The sequence below is a fragment of the Nerophis lumbriciformis genome, linkage group LG15 (assembly GCF_033978685.3).
Source record: "Nerophis lumbriciformis linkage group LG15, RoL_Nlum_v2.1, whole genome shotgun sequence".
Classification (NCBI taxonomy): Eukaryota; Metazoa; Chordata; class Actinopteri; order Syngnathiformes; family Syngnathidae; genus Nerophis; species Nerophis lumbriciformis.
This window is the reverse complement of record NC_084562.2, coordinates 12,307,242-12,319,217: the sequence shown is the minus strand read 5'-3', so window position 1 is coordinate 12,319,217 and position 11,976 is coordinate 12,307,242. Positions and strand designations below refer to the sequence as shown.

Sequence of the window (11,976 nt, the reverse complement as noted above, 5' to 3'; positions counted from 1 at the left end):
AACGATGTTGTCTGGAGTTGTAGCGGGTTCAGCTGTGCATGACCAAAGATCGTATACTGAGAGAGGATGATCTTACCTCAGTGTCCGTAATGGTAGTTACGGCCACTACAATTTTGAAAACAAGCGTGCAATATTTACAAAGGGCACTACTGCGGACACATTTTTTAGTTTTTGCTTAGGTGACTCTTTAAAATTGACTTATTATGAGGTGGGTAGAGTAACCAAAAATTGTACCTGAGTAAGAGTACCGTTACTTTAGTGCTTCTCGGTTATTTTCTGTTAAGTCCCCTCATAGGATAAAGGAACATTTTGTGTGCGTTTTTGCCCCATTACATTTTTGTTAACCTTTTTGGTCTTAATTAAAGACTCTCCTTTCTTGATCCATCTTGCCTCCCGTCTCTGCATCCTGGGGTATACTCCTTGACCAAGTCCTAACATGAAGGTCTTTAGAATTACGATGAATGGTTCCTTGCACATGTACGAAACAATCTATTGTGAATTTTTCTAAGTGTTTTAAATCTAGCATATTCATTGTATTTTTATCTTAAATTAAGTGTTTTCAAGCATAAGAATTGATAAATGAACACAAAATATCAATACTGCAGTAGTATTGGTCACAAGTTGTGACCAAACCAATCAGTGTAGCGACATACGATACCACTTTTCTTCTTTCCGATCCGATACAGAGTAAAAATTCCGTTTGGCATTGGCGATACCGATCTGTTACGATACGTGCAAATATTTATAATGTGTCTGGTTAATTTTGCAAAGTTGTGTATTTGAAATAATAGCATGGCTCATTGCATAAAAAATACACAACATAGTTAATTATGTATTATTGTAACTTTACCTGAATAATTCTATGGTATTTTGCCAATGAGATTAGTATTATATTATAATACTAAATATATATATATATATATATATGTATATATATATATATATATATATATATATATATATATATATATATATATATATATATATATATAATACATAATTAACTATGTTGTGTATTCTTTATGCAATGAGCCGTGCTATATATATATATATATATATATATATATATATGGTAACACTTTTGTATGGGGAACATATTCTAAGTATATATATACAACAACTTCTTTGCTTAGTACTAATAAGTAATAATTCTGAGGTTATTGAGGGAAGACTCTTAGTTAATGGCTTACTGGTTGTATAATAAGGCCATGCAGAATAAGGCATTAATAAGTACTTAATAATGACTAATTAAGAGCCAATAGGTTACTAATTTGCATGTTAATAAGCAACTAATTAATGGTTCATATGTTCCCCATACTAAAGTGTTACCATATATATATATATATGCATATATACAATTATACATAACATCTCATAAATGTTGTTACTTTCCAGTGTGTTCTTGTTAATGATATACATAATCTCAAATGATCAAAATGATCGATATTTTGCTTTCAGCATTGATCGGCATTGTTGATATTTTAGTATCGCAGTATTATACAACACTATCAGAGTGTGCTGTTCAGGACCGTGGCCACTGATTGGCTCAGCCTCAGCCAGCATTACTATATTGAATAAAACAAGTGTTCTTTCATGTCTAGAGGGCTCTTTTAAAATTAAAATCTATATTCAGAAGGTGGAAAACAGGTTTTCTATGCTCTCACTATAAAAATATTCAATATATGATTATTAATTCTAAGCTAAAAAGGTTCATTATGTCTTCTTAAGTTTTGTTTACTCAGACAAAACATACACGGTACAGGCCAAAAGATTGGACACACCTTCTCAATTCAATGTGTTTTCTTTTTTTTCATGACTATTGAGGGCGGTATAGCTCGGTTGGTAGAGTGGCCTTGCCAGCAACTTGAGGGTTCCAGGTTCGATCCCCACTTCTGCCATCCTAGTCACTGCCGTTGTGTCCTTGGGCAAGACACTTTACCCACCTGCTCCCAAATGTAACTTAGATATTGGGTTTTCACTATGTAAAGCGCTTGGAGTCACTAGAGAAAGGCGCTATATAAATATAATTCACTTCACTTCACTATTTACATTGTAGATTGTCACTGAAGGCATCAAAACTATGACACTTGTGAAGTGACACTTGGTCTTGTGACAAGACCAAGGAGATGATTATTGACCCACGGAGAAGGAGTGCACAGTACACACCTCTGTACATAGGGGGGACAAAGGTGGACAGGGTGAAAACCTTTAAATTCCTCGGGACCCACATCAGCGAGGACCTCACCTGGGATCACAACACCCAACAAACAATAAAGAAAGCCCAGCAGCGACTGTACTTCCTAAGAAGGCTGAGAAAATTTGGCATGCCACCCAAAATTCTCAGCAACTTCTATAGAAGTACGGTTGAGAGTGTCCTTACCAGCTCAATCACGGTCTGGTATGGAAACTGCACTGCTAAGGATAGGAAGGCACTCCAGCGAGTGATTAAAACTGCTCAGTACATATCAGGAGCAGCCTTCCCCTCACTACAGGGCATGTACTCTACCAGGGCCACCAGGAGAGCACACAACATCATAAAGGACAGTACACACCCCCAGCACAGTCTCTTCAGCCTCCTACCATCAGGTAGACGATACAGGAGCCTGAAATCCAGGACTACGAGACTGACAAACAGTTTCTACCCACAGGCCATCAGGTTTGTGAATGCTAACTTGTGAATGCTAGCTCCCCCCTACCCCTGTTTTACTTTTATCTTTTTGAACAAAATACAGCTACCATGACCACCCCCGAACTGTGAACCATCACTGTAGACACTTTTCACCTTTGATCACTAAAGACACTTTAACTGCTGCTGTGACCTAAGGTCACCTCCATATTTATACTGTTGACTGTCAATCAGAATGTGCAATAATGTTATGTTACTTACTGTGCCTTGTATATACATTTTTATTTTTATTTTTTATTTTTAGCTAAGTACCGTGTGACTTGTTGAAGGGTGGACTAGCAAACTAAGATTTTCATTGTACTGTTTAACTGTGCATATGACAATAAACAATCTTGAATCTTGAATCTTGAAAGTGAAAACCCTTTCATGTGACTACCTCTTGAAGCTCATCAAGAGAATACCAAGAGTGTGCAAAACAGTAATCAGATCAAATGGTGGCTATTTCGAAGAAACTAGAATGTAAAACATATTTTCAGTTATTTCACCTTTTTTTTGTTAAGTACATAACTCCACGTGTTCATTCATAGTTTTGATGCCTTCAATGACAATCTACAATGTAAATAGTCATGACAATTGAAAATAAAGAAAACACATTGATGAGAACGTGTGTCCAAACTTTGGGCTGTACTGTATGTGTTGTCTGACTTGCAGAAACTGAAAAGTATATTGATAATTCCCACTTCACTGAAATTAATTTAGCACTGTCAGGCCAATTAACAGCGATAAACAAAGGTTTACTGTAAAATAGAACTGGTTATAGGCCTGTTATCTACCCATTTGCAGCTGTAGGAATCCGAGACAGTTTTCATACTATTTTTTCATTAAAAAAACTTTGGGTGTCACATCATGAATAATTCATTTTCAATACCCAGTGTATATTGATTATTACTGTCAGGTATAATTAGTCCCTTTCAGTGGCAATAAATGCTGCTACTTGACAGTCCTGTATTTCTGTGAGCCTCACAGCTCTCGTGGTCCGTATCACATTATGGCTGAGGGCATATTAAACCTTCAACGCTTCACTCCTTTTCAAACACTGGTGGTAAGCCAATAATTTTCCATGTTTTCCTAGAGTTATATATCCAAATAGGACTGTATCTCCATTACACTGTACCCATGTGTTGGTAATGAAATACATTGTCATCACTTCCTAGAGCTCGGCTGTCGATTGCAAGACGGTTCCCTTCGTAATTTTATTTTCTTAAAAATTCTGAATTGCTGTGTGTTAGGTTTATATGCATTAATGCTCAGCTTCAATATTGTATTCATTCCCTAGTTTGCTTATTTCAAGGGCTTTTAAAATTATACCGGATCCAAGTGAGGCACTATAGTAAGTAGTGTTGTCCCAATACCAATATTTTGGTACCGTTACTTTTTGATACTTTTCAAAATAAAGGGGACCACAAAAAATTGCATTATTGGCTTCTCTTTTAACGAAAAAATCTTACTGTACTGTTTCTTATTGCAGGTTTGTCCTTAAATAAAATAGTGAACATGCAAGACAACTTATCTTTTATTAGTAAGTAAACAAACAAAGACTCCTAATTTAGCTGCTGACATATGCAATAACATATTGTGTCATTTTCCATTCTATTAATTTATCAAAATTATTAAGGACAAGTGGTAAAAAATTAATTATTAATCTACTTGTTCATTTACTGTTAATATCTGCTTACTTTCTCTTTTTAACATGTTCTATCTAGACTTCTGTTAAAATGTAATGATCACTTATTCGTCTGTTGTTTGGATGCTTTACATTAGTTTTGGATGATACCACAAATTTAAGTATCAATCCGATACGGTACTTTTTAGAGGCGGTATAGTACCGTGATTCATTAGTATCGCGGTGCTATACTATACAGTTCAACCCTATTAGTAAGTTACTTTTTATAAATACTGTGGTCCCTGGGTTTAATTGGTTCTGTGATGCATCCCGTACTTTAAAACACTTGTATTGCAAAACATTTAAAAAAAAATACAAACTCAGAACCTTAGGACAAGACCAAAGAGAGACATGTTTAGCAAACAAACTAAAAAATAGTAATTAAAAAATGTCAAAATAAAAATTCTTAAAGATTTTTTTTTAGAGCTAAATAATATTTGCCTTAATATTAATCATTAAAATATATATATATATATATATATATATATATATATATATATATATATATATATATATATATATATATATATATATATTCCAATTTTAATATATTATATTCTTAGTATTACTATGATTATTATTATGTATTACAACATTTTCTCAGAATGTAACACTGCCCCCGCCTGGTCAAAAAAAGTTAGTAACACTTACGTCGTGAAGTTGTGTAAACTTTAAGGACATTTTGACAAGAGTCTGTCTTTCATTCTTTGAAGTTCTGACAGCTGGGACCTCTAACCTTTAGCACCCTTCCAACCCCCTGGCAGTGATAAGAGCCTGTAGCGCAACTCTCTCTCAGCAGTCAACAGGCTCTGTGGCGCAATGGATAGCGCGTTGGACTTCTAGTGATTGATGAGGCCATTCAAAGGTTGTGGGTTCGAGTCCCACCAGAGTCGACTGTGTTTTGTGTTTTGTTGACATGACGGCACAGAACTAAAACAGATTCAAACATGTGACTTGTCACTCTGCTGCATGCATGGACTTCCAACCAAGAAAAAGAACAACTCAAACTAGCAAAGCACTTGTAGAGTGCAAACTCAACCTCCCAGTAGTAAAAAGTCTTACAACCAGACGGTGCTCCGGATTAGCTCAAAAAGTAAATCATGTGTCCCTTATTCCATTTTGGACATTTCCTGCAAGTTTCATAAAAATCCGGCCATAACTTTTTGCGTTGTCGAACGAACAAACTGACTTTTCTTAAAGTTTCATGAAAATTGCCCAAAATTTGAGTTATCGGAAGAATGAACAACCGTAACTTTTGAGTTATTGAACAAATGATTGATCTGAATTTTCCTGAATGTTTAATGAAAATCCGCCCATGACTGTTGAGTTATTGAACAAACGAAATAATGAACAAACTAAGTAACTAACTGCTTTGCAAAGGTAAAAAGTCCTGTCCCAAAATTGATTTGACGTTACTCATTTGATGAGTGTATGTCAACTTTTGAACAGGCAAAGTGTACGATAAAGTTTGAAGATCTATTTCTGCCATTTAATTATGTAGGTTATATAAAAAAACACATCATAAATGTTAATACCGTATTTTCCGGACTATAAGGCGTACTTAAAGTGTATGTCAACTTTTGAACAGGCAAAGTGTACGATAAAGTTTGAAGATCTATTTCTGCCATTTAATTATGTAGGTTATAAAAAAAACACATCATAAATGTTAATACCGTATTTTCTGGACTATAAGGCGTACTTAATTTTTTTTTTTTCTCAAAACTCGACAGTGCGCCCTATGTAAGGAATAAGTATGGTTGAGACATGCACCTGGGGATAGGTTGATTGGCAACACTAAATTGGCCCTTGTAAATGTTGTCTGTCTATCTGTGTTGGCCCTGCGATGAGGTGGCGACTTGTCCAGGGTGTACACCGCCTTCCGCCCGATTGTAGCTGAGATAGGCTCCAGCGCCCTCTGCGACCCCGGAGGAAATAAGCGGTAGAAAATGGATGAATGGAGCTTACCCAACTCAAAGCAATTTTATTTGGTACATGGTGTAATGATAAGTGTGACCAGTAGATGGCAGTCAAACATAAGAGATAAGTGTAGGCTGCACTATGATGGCAATATGTCTCAAGTAAACAACGCCAACATTTTAAATGTTGCATTAAAATTTCGAACATTACAGATCGCGCTCAAAAATCTATCAAAATGTTTCAGTACGACTTTGGTAAGCTATGAAACCGCACCGCTTGAAGGATTGTCGGCGCATTAAACATACGAGTATTATTATGGTGTGTGTATAAGGTAAGACATATTATCTGGCATTTTGTTTCACAATAATATGCAAAAGCAACTTTTCTTACCTTCTGGTGCCTGCTGATCTGTATTTGGGATCTGTATAAGTCCTGAAAAATTACCATGAAAGCGCTAAAACATACCGGTGTAGTGAGTTTACATTATTCACCCAAAGAACTTTAGTTATTAGAGTCCCGGTCGAACGTTTTTTCACGGGACACCTTTTCTGTGTTGTTTTTTGGATTAGGAGATGCTGCTCCGTTATTGATTTAAGTAAAGTCTGAATGTCATTAAAACAGTTAGCTCCATCTTTTGACACTTCTTCCACCCCCGTCCTTGCACGCTACACCGCTACAACAAAGATGACGGGGAGAAGACGCTGCCGAAGGTGAGCCACGTAAATAAGACCGCCCACAAAACGGCGCATCCGGAAGCGACTGTGAGAAAGCGGCTTGAAGATGATCTGTAAAACATAATCTATGCAACATTTTGACCAAAGAACCACCATTACATGTTATGTAGACCACAAGGAAGTGTTTTCTATTAAGAAAAAAATTAAAATAGTATGACTCCTTTAATGCGCCTTATAATCCGGTGCGCCTTATATATGAAAAAAAGATCAAAAATAGACCATTCATCGGCAGTGCGCCTTATGGCCCGAAAAATACGGTATACAATATATATAGCCCGAAAGTTCAATAAAAAGGTTGCTTGAATCAAATTAAGATTCAAGCAGCCCAAAGTCGAGGAGGTCCGTTTCTATGCCAACAGTGAATGGTTCGCCGATGTGTGTGGTTTCTCAACAGTAGATATGTGCACATGGACACACTTATTTGGATTAAAAGCCAAACCAGAGTAAAAATGCTTCATGGAAACACGCCATTCGGATTATTCTGACCCGATCACACAAATTCGGATAAAAATTCACTTCCAATCGAGACGGGTGGTTTATGCGGATAGTCATTCGAATTATAGTGCATGAAAACACTTCTTACGAAATTTAGGTTGAAACTATCCTTACTTTGGTGGTGGAGTAGGAATTAAATGTAATAATCTCGGAATTAAGCGATTGTCTTGCTGCTGTCTCCCCCCATTCAACATGTAGAGAAGTAGCGTTATATACGGTTGAGTTTGTTGCTTTAAAAAGAGATTAGCGAAGTCAAAAGTATGGTATTGAGTGGTATGTGTCGGTGTAACAATAAAAGGAAAGCTCCTTTGCGTCTTGACGAGCTGTTTTATTCACGACATTACAGCTACTCCAACTGCTAACGGCTAGCCTCAAACACATACACATAATGTCGTAACATGAAGTTGCCAACCCATAAATATTGCAATATAAATGGCAACAGAACAGCTCCATTTCAAAAAGAGGGATAAAACAAAAGCAGTGAACAGAAGAAGATAAATAAATACCGTGACAACGTCAGACAAGCAGAATTTCACAAAGCTATGTTTGTTTACGGTGGAAGTCTAATGCTTCTTCAGCACCTGCAGTGGGCAAACTCATTCAAAAGATGGCGCAATAGCACAAACAATAAGACACTTTTCCTATTACGATATTGTGGGCATGTCTTAGTAAAGTATTCGGATTTAATGTGTGATGCATGATAATTCAAGTCATAATCGGATAATTTTTTTCAGGGTCCATATACACAATCCGAGTTATGATCAGATTAAATAAAATGTTCCCATGTACACGTGGCTACAGTTGTCCTCCTCTGGAATATCTGTTCATAAACTGCAAACCATTCTACTCTCCGCGTGAGTTCGCACCATTCATTCTGACGGCTGTTTCCATCCCGCCAGATGCTGATGTGCGTGAGACAAAGCAGATTTTGCATGTGGAACAAACTTTTCTGTACTCCTTGATTATTGCGCTTGGGGACTCTAACAGGGATGAAATCTAAGACAGGAACTACCAAAATATAAACTGTTTATCAAGTGTTCCACCAGGGAGGAGAAAATCTTGGATCACTGTTACACTACAAAGGATGGAACCTATTGCCTCGTGGCCCGTGCAGCTCCCGGATCATGAGATGGTGCATCTGATTCCTGCATACAGGCAGAGGCTGAAGCTCATAAAACTGGTTGCTAGAACATTAAAGAGATGGACCAGCGAGGCTGCGGAGGAGCTGTTTACATGTTTGGAGACAACAGACTGGGAGGTGATCAAGGCAGACAATCTGGATGAGTACATAGACTTTGTGACCTCATACATCCACTTCTTTGAGGACCACATCGTGCCAATGTGCACCAGGGTGAGTTATGATAATGACAAGCCCTGGGTTCACAGCAAAGCTAAGGTACATTAGGAGGGGAAAAGAAGCAGCCTTCAAAAGTGGAGACAAGGAGTCCAAATACTGGTTTAGCAGAGATGTTTGAAATGCTAAATCGCTGTATTCAAACTCCAGCAGCAGTTAGCTGGTAACGACTCTGCCTTTGTGTGGAGGGGGATTAGGCAACTCCCTAACTACAATCCAAAATCCCCCCATGTTGCTAACGATCAACAACTCGCCCAAAGCTTGAACACCTTTTCTGCTCACTTTGATGGCCCATCAATCCCCAACACCGTTCCTGTTAGCCCGACTCCGACCACCACACCCACCCTGCCCAACAACTTCAACGACTCCAACACCCCCTCCTCCCCCCGACCCACAAAGCTCACTTGTTCAATGGCCACCACAGATCTCTCCCCTCAATCCCTCACAATCTATGAGCAGGATGTGCACAAACAATTCAAAAGGATGAACCCCGATCAAGCCCCCGAGCCTGGCGGTGTCTTCCCATCCAACTTAAAACAATTTGCGTCCAAGCTGACTCCTGTCTTCACGGACATCTTCAACACTTCTTTTAAGTCATGCCATGTGCCACTTAGTTTTGAATCCTCCAATATCATTCCTGTCCCCAAAAAGCCATGGATCACAGGACTCCACAACTACAGCCCAGTGGCACTGATGTCTGTAGTCTTGAAGTCCTCTGAGTACCTGGTCCTACCCCACCTGGACGCCATCACCGCACCCCACCTGGACCCGTTGCAGTTTGCTTAAAGAGCCATCAGGTCTGGAGACGACACCATTAATCTGGCCATCTACTTTGGACTCCTGGGAACCTATGTTAGGATCCTTTTTATGGACTTCAGCTATGCATTCAATACCTGCCTCCCAACTTCTACAGGACTCTAAATGTCCCCGATTCCACATGCAGGTGGATTACTGACTTCCTGAAAGACCAAAATCAGCATGTGCAGCTGTGGAGGACTGTGTCGGACACCGTGTCCATTAGCACCAGATCTCCACAAGGCTGTGTACTTCCCGCCCTGCTCTTCTTTCTGTACACAAACTGCTGCACATCCAGTCACCAGTCTGTAAAAGTGATCAAGTTTGCGAATGACACCACCCTAATCGGGCTCATCTCAGACAACGATGAGGCAGATGGGAGGTGGACCGTATGGTGTCCTGATGCAGCTGCAACAACTTGGACCAAAACGTCTAAAAAACAATGAAGATGATCGTGGACTTCAGGAAAGCCCCATCCTCACCGTCCCCCTCACCCTAACAGACTTCCCCGTCTCCATTGTGGACTCCTTCTGCTTCTTGGGCTCCACCATCACCCAGGACCTGAAGTAAGAGCTAAACATCTGCTCCCTCATCAAAAAGGCCCAGCAGAGGGTGTTCTTCCTGCGGCAGCTGCCAGTCTTTCTTTGCTTCAGACCTGCATCCGATCCGATACATTCTTGGCACTAGCGTCATGATCGTAGTGTAATCTAAGATAATTTCTGATGCTTTCTGCTATTTAACATCAGCGTAGCCATTAAAGACGTAATATTTCTAATCTGTGCCAATATTACAAAGGCCGCTTAGTATTATTTTTAATTCATTAGTACCGCGGTACTTTAGTAGTATGAGTACAACACTAGGCAGGAGACTAAGGTCAATTCGGACCAAAACCTCCCACCAAAAAAACTGTATTTTTACTGTATTCATATTATTATTTTATTCATCTTGTTTTATTTGTTAATTCTGTCATTAGCTCGGTTAGCTTAGATTTGCTAGTTAATGATTTCTGTGGCACCACTACACCGAAAAATAAATCCTAGTTTGTGAACCACCTCTGACAATGGCAATACAAGGAATCTGGTTCTTATTTGGATTCACATGTACGTTAAAAAGCGAGTTTCAGCATAATTCAGGAAAAATTAAGTTTTTCAGTGCTGTAAACATAGCAAGTGTGTGTGCATGTGGCGCCGACGTTTGCTTTAGGGCACATCCGGCCTGCTAATTATTTTAAATTGGCCCGCTGATCAACAACGCCCAACTAGGCTTGATGAAACCATTCAGAACAGGGTTGCTCGTGATTGTAGTACTGCCGCCAACCCGCAGGGGGCAACAGCGAAGCATATGTGTCACAATGAAGCAGCAGTGGGTGAATACAAGAAGATGGCACTATCGAAATCTAAATAAATTGCGGAAATCTTACTTTTAACAGCGACTGGACAACAAAGTATGGATGTATTGAAATTGCTGCTCTGGCAATCAAAACTGGTTAAATACATGTAGCGCAACAGTTTGACCAGCAGATGGCGATAAAGCTACATCTTAGGTTTGATTGTGTTGAACCACATGTGTTTGCTGTTTGTATTAACACTAAACCTTCTATTTTAATTACGTAACATACACAATGGACGTTATACTTAAAAAAAATATTTTCAGTCTTACAAACCTAAATGAAGGAGGACGTATAAAGAAATAAAACTGAGGAAGAAAAATAGTTCAAAAGAAGGAACATCAATCATCCACAAAACTTAGCTTCTGTTTCTTCATGCTGTTAACTATCTGTCTAGCTGCTAGTGTTGCCAACATTTTTCCGATATTTTTTGGTACTTTTCGATACTTTTCTAAATAAAGGGGACAACAAAAAATTGCATGATTGGCTTTATTTTAACGAAAAATCTTACGGTACATTAAACATATGTTTCTTATTGCAAGTTTGTCCTTAAATGAAATAGTGAACATACAAGAAAACTTGTCTTTTAGTAGTAAGTAAACAAACAAAGGCTCCTAATGTGTCTGCTGACATATGCAGTAACATATTGTGTCATTTTCCATTCTATTATTTTGTCAACATTATGAGGGACAAACTGTAAAATCAATTATTAATCTACTTGTTAATTTACTGTTAATATCTGCTTATTTTCTCTTTTAACATGTTCTATCTACACTTCTGTTAAAATGTAATAATCACTTATTCTTCTGTTGTTTGGATACTTTACATTAGTTTTGGATGATACCACACATTTTGGTATCAATCAGATACCAAGTCGTTACAGGATCATACATTGCTCATATTCAAAGTCCTCATGTGTCCAGGGACGTATTTCCTGAGTTTATA

General features: G+C 38.3%; 1 non-coding gene across 1 annotated transcript; it reads left to right on the top strand.

Moving 5' to 3' along the window:
* The first annotated feature begins 5,154 nt into the window (after positions 1 to 5,154).
* trnar-ucu (transfer RNA arginine (anticodon UCU)) lies at positions 5,155 to 5,242 on the top strand. The gene is given in 2 exon segments: positions 5,155 to 5,191; positions 5,207 to 5,242. It is a non-coding gene; the product is annotated as a tRNA-Arg (tRNA).
* Positions 5,243 to 11,976: the final 6,734 nt, after the last annotated feature.